The 13215-nt window shown below is 47.0% G+C and overlaps 1 protein-coding gene across 1 annotated transcript in view; it reads left to right on the top strand.

The window, feature by feature from the left end:
• Positions 1-3219: 3219 nt before the first annotated feature.
• Positions 3220-13215, top strand: part of LARP4B (La ribonucleoprotein 4B) — a gene marked incomplete at its 5' end in the record, with an annotated part of 56939 nt that continues 46943 nt past the window's right edge. Inside the window, one exon of the mRNA XM_084510826.1 lies at positions 3220-3645. The remainder of the gene's footprint in view (positions 3646-13215) is intronic.

Here is a 13215-nt window from a genome sequence, read left to right as displayed (position 1 = left end):
TTTTTATCACGCCACCAGAGTGCTTCACAAACTTTAATGAATTAATCCTCACTGCTCTTGTGAGGAAGGAAGTATTATCCTTTGTATTACACTCACTCGAAAATTATGGACTGTAAAGCACAAGCATTGCAGTAAATTTTTTGATTTTAAAGGGTTCAAGTTTCTGACTGCTCAATTCCATGCTTAGTTTCCAGGAATGATGTATTTTTTGCTTCATTAGGCATTATCTTCCAAAATATACCAAATACCTGATGCTTTTTCACTGAACTAGGAATCTTGATTTAAAAAGTCTTACGAAGTATAATTTTGACAATATATAACTAACATATCGATAAGTAACTCACATAGTCCTTTCTATATCTGTTTGACCACGGATCAAGAAAGAAAGAACTACTTTGTCTAATGTTGTTTTACTTTTGTGGGCTAATAGTGTCCTAATAATGTCCACATTGTTCTTTTAGAGATGCATTCTTCCCCCAGGCTGTTGAGTTGGAACCGGCGTAGTTTCTATAACCGCACAGCATCCAGCGTTATTTGTAATATTTTACTCATACCTGTGCACACATTCCTCAGCTACTAGCATACAAAAGAAAATATGTCAAATCTCTTTGATCTCAGCTGTATGCCATTAAAAATAGAAGCATTCAGTCATTAAGCTCTACATCCCCCACACTGAGAAGAGTATTAGAACTGACCCAGGCAAGTAGAAAGCTCACATTATTTTATGGAAAAAGTGCACTAGTTTGGCTGTTAGTGAACTACAATAAAACTTAACATCAATAAAATAAAAATCATAAACCCAATACCTATATATTGGCCTGTCTGTCAATATCTGACATTTTTATAATATTGACCTTAAAAAAAAAAATTAGTCTCAAGAGTATTTTTCTTCTATAATAACACAGTTCAGTTACTTTGGGAAGAAAATCCCAAACAAACAGTACAAACTCTATCCATTACAAAGCATTAAGGAAACTCCTACCTACAGTGAAGTTTGCCTACCTACATGCCTCTTAGTGTTGGTGCTTTACAGGAATCAGTCGCTGTGTCTCTCTCTTTCCCCCTTCTGTCAGCCATCACTTCAGTTACAGAAGGAGAGATGAGCTCTGAAATCATAAACTTTGAGTTAGCAGGAGTGATGCAGTGCAGTCTCCTTGCTGGTCTCCTGTGTTTGCTTTCCTGCCCAAGTATTGCATGAGGATAAGGCTTGGGAGAGACAAAAAGTCTGTATGTCTAAAGGGGTAAGTATCAGGAATTTTAAGGCCCCTCTAGAGAAAGGATATAATGGGATTCATCATATCTGAGAGTTTATTATTAAATCTTTTTTTTTTTTTTTTTTCTTTTCTGGATGAGAACTGTAACCTGCTGAGCAATAGACTAGCTTTAAAGAAAAATAATTAGATTGAGCTCCTTTATACTATGAAAAAGAATTATGAATAGCAATTGTTTTAGACTTTTAAGTAATTAATTCTTTAGAGAAGAGTTGCATGGTGACCAGCTAATGGATCAGTCATAGTTCCTGCACTGCTTGTGGCATTTTTCCTTCTAAACACCTATGCTAAAAATTAAGTTTTATTCATTTTCTCAAACTGTCTCTATGCTAGCCATCTGCCTTTCACAGAATCACAGAATTGTCTAGGTTGGAAGAGACCTCAAGATCATCGAGTCCAACCTCTGACATAACACTAACAAGTCCTCCACTAAACCATATCAAACCTTTACTCAGGTTTTCTCCATCACCAGAATTATGGAAAACAACTTACTAAGGAAAACAACATCTAAGCTAGCAGAAATATTGGTTTGCCCAGGAATGAATTCTCAGACACGTTTCCTTGGGACGAATAGCAAAACCTCCCCTCTGATAAGACCTGACCTCCTCTCCAGCACTGTGATGCACTTTATTGCCTCTGCTTGATAGGGATGTGGCAGAACACAGCAGTCTCAAAAACAGTTCCAAAGGGTACTTGTGGGTCACAAGAAGACGTGTTCTAGGTTAATTGTAGCATTGTTTCTACAGGACCTCCTGTCAGATACCTCGAAGGCAGGAACATAACTCTTATCAGTAAGGATTAAGAACAGGATCCAGGAGGCCTTATCTAGATACATTCATGAGATAAAAATACAGGCAGCAGTGCATGGTACAGAGAGGTGTCACTGGATGGATGTGAGGGGCTCTAAGCGTGTCACTTGAGGTGGATAGGAAGCGGAGGGTTAGGAACAGTTACGGGGCACGCTTCTTTCCACAAGTTTTTTGAAGTGCTGATGGAGAATACACCTCATTTTCCATTTCCCTAGGTAACTGGAGTTAAAAACAACTTCTGATCTGCACTGAATAGCCAGAACTGTTTGGGAAGGTTTGTTTTTTGGGCAAAGAAGTGTGCTCCTGGGATTTGCCTCAGCTGTACGCAACCGAGTATGTATGAAGGAGTGTGTTTGTGTTTGAGGAGGCGCAGGGGAGACCTCATTGCAACTGCCTGAGAGGAAGGTGTGGGGAGCTGGGGGTCGGACTCTTCTCACAGGTAACTGGTGATAGGATTAGGGGGAAATGGACTAGGGACATAGGACTGGGGTAGGTTGGAAATGAGGAGACATTTCCTCTCAGAAAGAGCAGCCAGGCGTTGGGACAGGCTGCCCAGGGAGGTGGTGGAGTCCCCGTCCCTGGGGGTGTTCAAGGAGGGGCTGGACGCGGTGCTTGGGGACACGGCTTGGTGGTGACACTGGTGGTAGGGGGGCGGTTGGAGCAGGCGATACTGGTGCTTTCCTCAACTTTATGCCTTTCTGGCTCTGGGCGGGCACACGGTGACAATAAACAATCGCAGCTGGGCTCGGTCAGACAACTTTATTCACATTTACTCCGCGATACCCCCAGCTTTGCGCCAGGATCCCTCAGGGCCCGCCCGCTGCCCCGTGAGGCGAGGCCGGGCCGCAGCCCCCCCCCGGCCCCTAGCAACGCCGCCCGCGGCTACGGCGGCCGCGCGGCGCCAAACCTCCATGGCGCGCGCGGCGGGGCGGGGCGGGGCGGGGGCGGGGGCGGGGGCAGCTCCCCCTCCGCCAATCCGGCCGCGCCGCCGCCGGCCCCGCGCGCCCGCCGCCGCCAGCACCGCCGGCACCGCCGCCGCCGCCGCCCAATCCCTTCCGCCGGCGGAAGGCGGGACTTCCGCCGGGAGCCGGAAGCGGGTCTCTCATGCGAGCGGGTGCGTGAGGCTCGGCTCCCAGACGTCGCGGGCCCCGCCGCCGCCGCCGCGTCCTTCCTCCTCCTCCTCCTCCTCCTCCTCCTCCTCCTCCTCCTCCGCTCCTTCCTCTCCTTCCTCCCCCTCCTCTTCCTCCTCCTCCTCCTCCGCGCCCCCCGCCCGCCGCCGCCCGCTGCCGGCCCCGCCCCGCGCTCCGCTTCTCCTCCTCCTCCTCCTCCTCCTCCCGGCGGCGGCGGCGGCGGCGCAGCGGCAGCCACGCACGGACAGGCCCCGGCCCGGCCCCCGCTCAGCGACACAGGGCCCCAGCGGCGGCGGCCGGCCGGCTGCTTCCCTCCCCCCCCCTCTCCCCTTTCCTCTCCCCTTTCCCTTCCCTTCTTCCCTTTCCCCGGCCGCTGCTGCTCTTCTCGTCGTTCCCCGGCCAGGCCCGGCCGCAGGGCGGCGGCGGCTGTGACAGGTGAGCGCCCGGCTCCTCCCCGGGAGGCCGCTGCGGGGAGCGGCGGGGCCGCCGGCACCCCCCCAACCCCCCCCCCCCGCCTGCTGGGGAAGCCGCCATCTTCCCACCCGAGGCGGCTCCCGGGGGAGCGGGAGGAGGAGGAGGAGGAGGAGAGGAGGAGGAAGGAGGCCGGCTCCGGGCCGTGCTGCCGCCGGGGTAGGGCCAGGCGCCGCCCCGGCTTCGCTCCCTGCGGTCCCTCGGGGAGGGGGGGGGGGAGAAGGGGAACGGGAACGGGGGAGCCGTTGAGTTGGGGGGTGGGGGGGGCGGCTGCGAACCTCCGGGACACGGAGCCGTGACTGCACCTCCAGGAGCACCCCCGGAGCGCTTCGGCAGTGGGCACCCCGCCGGCCCCACGGGCTTTGCACGAGGGGTGCAGGGCGCAGAGCAGCGCTGGCAGCAGCAGCCGGTGCCCAAACGGCGTTTTGCCCCCCCACCCCCCCCCCGAGGACGGTGTCGCCGGCTGCCTCAGCCGAGTTGTTTTCACTCTCGGTTTCAGTTTGTGCAGATGCTGGGAATTACTACATAGCTCTGTCCGCAGCTTAAGCAGATGCGCGCTTGCCAAACAATGTTGTCCAAGGTTCCTCTGCGGCAGATAAGTATAATTATTTATGTTCTGTAGGTGAGGGAATTGAGGCGAAGTGGTTAACGCTTTGCCCGTGGCCACGCAGGGAGAGTTGGTTTCAAAACCACTATTTAAACTTGAGTCACGGTTGGGGTAAAACCCTGGGAATTCTGGCTGGCAGCGCTGCGCCTCGTCTCTGGCCTAGTTTTGTTGGCCACCCTCTGAACCCTCAATAAAATAGCAATAGGGAGCTTCCTGAAGGGCTGCCTCAGGATCGCGATCGAAAAGCTCTAATCTTTCCTGTGGCTTAATTTTTATGTAAATCAGATCAGAGTTTAAGGGACCGGATCATTTTTAAAAAGGTCAGAGCGTGTTTTTGTGCTTTTTCTCTCAACTTGCTGGGATTTCACAACTCCAGGGTTTTGATTCTCATCTGGCAACTTTTTATCAGTTGAACTTTCACTTGTTTCCTGCTGAGCTGTAAGCAGTTCTTCAAGTTAATTCTTGAGATAGGCAACTAATCAGCTTATTCACCCCAGCAATTAGGAGGATATTGATATTTTCTATTAGATATTGTGTGTTGTGGCGAGGGGGGAGATGACAGCGCTATGTCCTGATAAGGCAGGTGTAGGAAATGGCAGGTATGTTATCCATAACGTCTCCAAGTAGTTTTATTTTCCTTATGTTGCCGTTTACGTGGATGTGCTGTTTGTATAAGAAGCCCAAATTACTGCTGTGTTTAATTGATGTTCTATTCAGGCAAAAAAAAAAAAAGTAATATTCCTTGTTGACAGTGAAATACCAGGTTTGGATAAATGAGTTGGTAGGAAACATTTGACCTCTTGAATGTTCCTAGACAAGTGATTGCATGTTTTCCTCATATATAATTGGGTCCTTAATTGCACGTAATGTTTGGGATTAGGCTGAGTTTTTTCCCGTGTAATTCTTTGTTTTTGTTAAGTGTTTACACGCGGATGCCCTAAAGGAATGAGGGGTCAGTGTGAGCGTGTGTTGTACCTTGGGTGCTTTTTTGGCTTGCTCTGATGCCAATACACCCACAGAAAGGCACGGCTGACTTACAGGTGATTTCTATACGTTCAGACCTGGGGCTGGAATGTAAATCTGGTTCAGTACAGGGCAAGATGGAGGATCTCTAACTGAAGGCAATCGTGGGGGCTTCGGGGTTATGATTTTTGGGTGGTTTTTTTCAGACATGGGGTAAACCATATGGGCAATCTCCTCCTTTGATGTTGAACTTCAAGTGAAATGAACTACCTGGCTATTTCATTGAAATGCAAAAGAAATGCAGCTTGCCTCCGCGTAATCTACATGTGCCCTGGAGATCTCTTGCTGCATTTCATGCTAAGTCCCAGATCTGGCGGTGGCTTTGGCTTTAAGTTGGTTGTGAGCTTCACTGGCAGGGTAATGCAAACTTCCTTAAATATTTAGTGTGTTACCTACCCGAATGCACATGCTAGGCACAGAAAGGGCATACTCTTAACCATGGTGCGTGGCAAATCTAAAGTGACAGCTGAAAGGCAGTAAGAAAGAAGTTATAAAGAACAGAGTAATAGGGAGTAAATGTCTTTCATTAGCTTATTTCTTTTAACCAGGTGGCTTTCTGGCCCCTCACAGTCTTGTAAGGTAATGGCTAAGCTATCCAAATGAGCACCTAGAGCACTTGATTGATGTTTTTTTGTGTCTGTGTTGGAAGGGTAGGTGTGTTCAAGGGCCCCAGCCTTACCAACCTTGAAGAGGAGCCTTCTTGTCTTGGAGATCTTCTGTGAAAGCAGGCGCAGAGGTGGCTGTGGAGGTAGCTAATGAATGCAGTGTCAAGAAGGCTGTCCCTGGCACAGAGAAAAAGGCAGAGGAGACCAGGTGAAGAAGGCAAAGAAACGTGGTTTCAGGCTTTGGAAGTGCGATTTTTTTGGTGGACACGTTCATGTGAGAGGGGCTGCTTTATGGTGGAAGATACTCGTTCCGTCCAAAATGCAGTCTGCCAAGCATTTTGTTCCTTTAAGCATTTACTAGCAATACAACATTTTTAGACAAGTTTGTGTAACTCTTAGAAATAACTCCGTGTTTATGCTTGTGTGGCATCGGTGATGTTACACTGACTTGGGTCTTACAACTCTCGTAGTTTGCATTCAGAATGGGCACGCAGGTACCAGGGGGAGAGGAAGGATGTTACAACATAGGACGTTGGAAGGAAGAAAATTAACCCCTCCCCTGGCAGTTTGGTAAGAGGCAATAGCATGTGGAGAGATGCGTAGAAGATGAGTAAAAGCTACTCATGTAGTAAAAGGCCGAGGAAAGGCATCTGAGCAATGCTGTTCCCTAAGCAAATCATACGCACGCTGAATCTAACTTTTTATGAGATATATCTCATTTAATCACTGCAGCTCAGACAAAATGAGAACTAGCTGGTTGGTTAGATTCTTATAAGGTCAGCAGATTAGGGAGGGGAAGATGATGTAAAACATACGTTTTGGAATAATTCTTGTTTTATGTGATATCCTAAAAAGAAGTAAAACAAATAACATATTGCATCAAAAAATACCCATGGAAAATGCTGTAAAGCAGAACTTCAACGCTTTAGCTTCTGACTGCCTTTCTTATATGTGTTAAATTTAAGGCAAGCCAGTATGTCGTATGTCAAATGTGAAAACGTAGCTTCTGAAGCACTTTATGAATATAAATAAATATAAATCTGAATATAAAACTCCGTGATATTTCAGCTGGTCACTAAGTCATTGGATGCTGTACAAGCTGGATAGTTGAAGCAGACCCATTTCTGTTACAGCAATCTGTTTGTTTTTTTTAAGAATATACTGGTTTTGTCTGACTGGCTCACAGCAAATGAAAATTATCTTTAAAATATTGAGTTCGAGGAAGTTGTTGGACACGGAGCCTAGCCGTTGGTTTCTGTAGCACCCATTCATTTAAGTGTAGCCCAGTTTCACAGAGCAGCGTGAGAGAGAAGCAGATTCAGATAGCTGCTTCACAGCTGATATGTCCAAAGTTTTGTGGTGGAGCCAAGAATGCTTTGCCTGTTTTCATCGCTCTCCCACGTTTCTGTGCTCCCTACAGGTTGCTGTTGCGTGTCCCGTCCCGGGGAGAGCGGCTTCCCCTGGCCCAGGAAGGCGGTGCTGCGGGGCAGCGCTGCTGGGAGCGGGCTGCTTTGGAGCACTTCCATTAGGTGTGACTGTAACGCGGGGTAATTTGGCGATTAGGATAGCCGTGACAGCGTTGTGTGATGCGTGCTGCTGCTGCAGGTATTTTGTGTCTGGCTATGTGTTTCAGGAACAGCAATTAACTCCAAAATTGGAAGTCTGACGGGGTTGCTAATATGTGGCCAGCTACTTAGCCTAGAACATTGCAGGGAATTGGGGAAACGCTGTTTTGACGCCCTGATGAATCACCGATTTCTTTGAGCCTTAATCTTTTCTACCACTCATTTACCGTGGAGGGCTGGGCTATGCATATTCTGGATCCTGTCAGTCCAGCTCCTTAATGGGTAGCTGAGTGATGTAATACCAAAGGAATCACTCGTTCATAAGCTCAATGGATTGCCGCCTCTGTGCTTCCAGCAGCTCTTGGTGCTCGCATCAGGCTGTTGGCATGTAAGGAGCTGGTGGCCCCGAGACTGTATCCTACAGCGGAGGTTTGTTCTGGATTGCCTCTATGTGCTCACAGGCATCTCCCATTTGGTACACGCGTGCTTCAGGTCGCAGGAGCTGTGCACAAGGTTCAGTTCTGGTGCACGCTGACATCAATGCGTCCGTCTGGCGTGGTGGCCTATAATGAATGGGACCCAGAACCATGTTGTCTCTTAGGGACATCTTCCTAAAAGTCTCTACCACTGCTAAAACTGCACCCAGACAGCAGCGTAACAACTTGAGAGAGACACCTGCAGCTGCTGTCAGCAGTTCACACAGAACTTCAGGAATGTCATGTTTGGAGCAGAGCTGCAGAACGTAGTTATTTTATCTGAGGCTGGCTCTTCAGGCTGTGCTGGGCTGGTTGCAAGTCAGTTTAAGTACTGGATCTCTAAACTCTGAGATTTCCCACGTTTTCTTGCATGAGTATCACGTATTTTCTCTTTGCTTAGATTAATTCTCCTTCACTTTCATACTGGTTCCTCCCCGCTAGCCTCCTTAAATCAGCAGTGATGGGGAAGTATTGATGCTTTATCGACAGTATTCGTAAGATAGATTCCACCCCCGGTGAGGGGGTTACAGGCTTGCTTGACAGAATTGTAGCCTGCTGGTATTCCCTGGAAGTGTTTCTTGGTATTTCTCTGCAGACTTGACATCCTGCCTCTATTTCCAAGTATTTTATTGTCACAGGGTGTCAGGGATCTGACAGGGAGTCTCGAGAAACAAAATGTTACCCAAATAGCAATTGTGTCGAGGAAAAAAATATTAACTGTTTGATAAAACTCACCTGTCGGAAACTTGGTGAAATGCTTGAGCAGCTTACAGTGCAGCCCGGTGCCAGCTCTCCGGGTTTGTTTGCTGTCAGTGCTGGTATGCACAAGCATACTTTTACAGGTTGTGATGCTGTCCCAGGTTGCCCCACAACAGAGCCTTACTCTGACTGTTGTTCAAACAAGGAACTGGTGAATCAACAGGCCAATGTCCAAAGCAGCTTGCTTTTTCATACCCTGACTCTGGAGGTTTCTGCTCAAATCTTTTGATGTGTTCAGCTGCCTTCTGACTCGTGTTCCGGGAGTTGGAAAAAAACAGAGCAAAACTGCGTGGAGCATCAGGGCAGAGCTACTTTGGGCACTGAGGATCAGAGCTTAGGAAAGAGCTGCCTGTACGTGCAGAATTCGCCATCTGAGCTTCGAGTTTCGTTCCCATTCGGTGTTGTTGCCACCTGCTAGATAGGGACAGAAAATGATCAACATGTTGCTGTTTAAAGCAGCAAGGCAAACAATTTGGGCAAAATAGCACTGCCTCTGTTGGAGCGCCTCCAAGATCTTAGGTCTGTATTCCTCTTCCTGCCTAAAGCTTGTCCGATTTTTTACTTAATACCCGTTTGTAAGACTTAGCAGGGATTCTCTTTACCAACCTGTTGCAATTTAGTTTACAATGCACTTTGTTACGGTTATAATTTTCTTAATTAATGCCTTGTATTTTAACTGCTTGAATTCAAGATATCAGTGGAATTTTTAGGAGGGTCTGTGCCTCGGGTATTTTGATTCGCGTGAAAGTGTTACTGTCCTTAAACCCAAGCTCCAGTGCTGGAACAGTCCATCCTTTAACAGTGAGTCAAAACCTGAATTACCAGTAGTTTTGATTACAGTGATACTCTGAAAAGGTGGGGTGCTCTAACTTTGAACCCAGCAGGTGATAGGCTTTCATGCAGTGTTTTAAAAGTAAGCAAAAGTTGCTTCTGATTTCAGTGAGGCTCATAATGGAGGATGGTAGCTTCTTTCAAAAGAGGAAGTAATGCTAAAATGACTGGATTATTTGGGTTAAATTCTATTTCTGGCAAAGAGGTTAATGAAATAATTGGCAAAAACATCAGCTTCCTCTTTGTATTACAAAGCCTTAAAGTTAAATGACGCTTCTTCAGCAGGTAGCTTCATTTTGCTTTAGGTTTGCTCCTGAGCATGTCTCAAAACTTAAACTAACATATTTTAGGTAAATGAATGCCTTTCAAGTCACCTGAAAACAAACAAACCCCAAAGCCAGAGGGAAGCTCGTCCTGGGTTGTATGTTTTGCAGAACAGCTGTTTATTAAAATAACCCTTGCATCCTCAAGGATTGTTGTATACGTTCCTGTTGGAAGAAAACTTGTATTGCACCATCTAGTACTGTAATTGTCAATGTTTTATTTGGTTCCACATACGCCTCCTGCCTGGACTTCTAAGTAGGTATAGACCCTTTTCTGTTTAACTTTTCCAAGACTTTCTGACCAAAGCTGTACTGTGAGAGCACCGCAGCAGCTGTCCCATCGGCACACCAGATCTGTTTGGGAGCCCTAGATCTGCTTGCATTTGAATCCAAGCTCCTTGCTTTAAGATTTCTCTTTCCCTAAATTAGGCGTTCATTGTGCGTTTCAAGAATGTGATGATAAAGAACTTAAGCACAGCTTCAAAGCTTATTTGCTGCCTTATTCTTTTTTTGTGCTTTGAATTGTTCTTTAAGTGCCCTAGAAGCTCTTAATGCAGTGTTTGACCTCCACTTCCTTAAGCACAGCGCTGATTGCAGACTTGAAACATGAAATCCAAATAAAAGCAATATGGCTATTCGAGGATGATAAGCCTTTTAAGATGTGTAAAAGAACGTCAGACTTATAACCTCACCCTTGGAACTACCCTAAATATTAACCTCAGTGCTTCGAGTGATGTTTTTGCACTTTCATCACGACAAGCTGCATCTTCCTCTGCAAATTTCTGGGCTTTTCTAGAAATCAGCAGATCTGTAAGGAACAGTCATTTCCTTTACCTTGGGGAACTGCGCTGCCTGGAGTCACCGACAGATTTTTAGCGTTGTATGTGTCTGTTGGCGACTTTCTGGTTAGCAGCACAGAGAAGTATGCGGAAAACTAAAGGATCGTGTTGGTAAATCAGGAGGAGGAACATCCTGTAGTTGAAACAAGGAAGTTCGTTGTTCCCAGCATTGCTAAACTGCCTCTCTTCATGCACAGCGCCTAGCTTGTTTCCTCTAAGTAAGTGCTGAAGCAGTTGGTCCTCTGTCATGTGTCATCTCCTGAAGGTTTAGCTGCTTTGAAGAATTCAGAAAGGCCAAGTAGCTGCTGCATCCGAGCTTTAAACGCGTGCAGCTGCTAGCAAGGTACTACAGGCGCTGCAGTTGTTTTGTGAAATAAACAATTTATAAAACCGCGGGTCCGTTTATGGTGAGGCTGCCCTGCCGAGGTGCTGGGGAGGGTGGGAGCCAGCAAGGTTCAGAATCGTACATTTTCCAGTCCACATTGGGAATCGGCCTCGATGCTAAACTGAAAATTGCCTCTCATGACAAAAGTGCGACCGTTTCTGTAAACTTCCCTGCTGCACGTGAGCTCTTAGCATAGCTCGTTGCTGCTTCCTTCAGTTGTGGAATAGGAAGATTAATCTCTCCCACTTCCCTTCAGCAGATAGCTTAAAAGAAAAAATAACCCTCAATTAAATGAGAGCAAGGCAGCTATGTTTGGAGGGAAGATGAGCAAGGAAAATACATTATTATGCATGATAGTATCTTTGCATAGTAATTTTTCAGCTGTGCATGAGAAGATACGATCGAACAAGACAGACTTAGGATCCTGAGTGCCCCAGTAAACTCACCTGCTGCAAATAAGGTGTGTCAAAGTGAAGAACTGTAGGTTACAGGGAAAATACCTGAGAAGCCTTTCACGTGGCTTTTTTGGATAGTCACACTGAGCTCCTCACCAGGGTGTTGCCTGTGGGAAGGAGTAACTTGGGCTAAAGGTGAGTGCAAGTTCTTGTAAAGTTTCTCTGCTAAGTAAATGGGAGTTTAAGTTAGTATTCGGCGTTCTGCAAACGCCTATTTAGAACTAGTCCAGAAATGAAAATAACAGTATTTTATGAAATCCCTAGCCACTAGCGGATAGCAGCTCCTGTCCCATCTACTCCAGGTCAAGCTGTAATTTTCTTCCCAGCTCGGCTCCCGGCTGCCAGTCAATTGTCGTGGTCTTCTGCTTTCTGTGTGCACAGAGGCGTTGAGCAACTGTCAGTTCATGTGACCTCAGTGCGGATGAGCAAAGTGGATGATAGAAGCTGATGAGGAATTAGATGAGGTTTCGCGTTTGATGGCGCTAAACTTCGGAAATGTATTTTTGTGATGCTTTCCTAACGTTTGCATTAAAAAAAAAAATAATTTCTGCATCAGTGAACAGTGGTACAACACGAAAAGCCTGGGGTTGGTAGGTGTCAACGTATCTGAAGTTGTTGAGAAGCTTTAGCTTTTAGAGAAGGATGCATTTAGCCTGTATAAGATCCCACCAAAGCATCTGCAGTATTTCTGTAGTAGGTAAACAATTTTAGCAGTTGGAAGTATTTCTGTTATTAAAAGTACCAATGCATTTTATTTGTATTGCTTCATTTTTTGCAAATAAGTATTTGCAGATGTGAATCCCAGCACTCCGGGCACTGCGCAGACACTGGCTGATGCCTCGTGGTGTAACAGGTGAATGCAGATGGATGGGAGCATCACGAGAAATCAATGAGTAGTGTGTGAGTACAGCGTGTGCTGCCTGGGCTTTGATGAAAGCCTCATCGGTGGGCTTCTCTTGTCTGCATGTCCAGATACTCAAAAAATCTCGTGGAAGGAGGGAGCTTCCACCACGTCTTATAGCTGCTTTTAATCCATGTTGAGCAGAAATGGTTTTTATTTGTTAGTTTTGGCCGTGATATAGGTGGGCTGTCTTAAAGGACTGTTCGCCAAGTTAGCCTCCCTCTGTGGTTAGGCTCCTTTAAAGTGTGTGGTCTCCATCCTAAGGCTTGGAAGCAGAGGTGCTGCTTTATAGATGAGTAACAGCAGCAGAGAGAGGATGGGCCTGGCCTGTTAACTTCATTGGGAGCAGCAGTGCTCTGTCTGCTCTGCTGGTGGTGCCAGAAGTAGCAGTGCGTGTGTGCAGGCAGTCCCTGGGCAGGTCTCCGGTCAGCTCCTGGTGGGAAGGAGCTCGCTCAAATCTGTTCCATCTCTGCTCTCGCTGCTGATCGCTGTCCTGGATAAATCGGAAGGGAGACCGGGGCTGGGAGGCAGGGTAGAGGTCAGACAGTTGTGAACCAAACTGAGGGTGAGTGAGGGAGTGTTTGAATGGGAAATGAAGTACTTTCAGGTACTTCACCAATCTGACACTCAAGCACTTCGTTTATCTCTTTCCTGAGAAAGAAATAAGACTTCTCTCTCCTTGAGTGTGAGATGTCTTCTGCTTTTGGTAGGCCTTGGTCATGAGCGTAGCACTGGGGATTCTCCAGCTGAAACCATCAGCTGGTA

Source organism: Aythya ferina (assembly GCF_964211825.1).
Source record: "Aythya ferina genome assembly, chromosome: 2".
NCBI classification, from domain to species: domain Eukaryota; kingdom Metazoa; phylum Chordata; class Aves; order Anseriformes; family Anatidae; genus Aythya; species Aythya ferina.
This window is presented reverse-complemented; position numbering and strand designations above follow the sequence as displayed.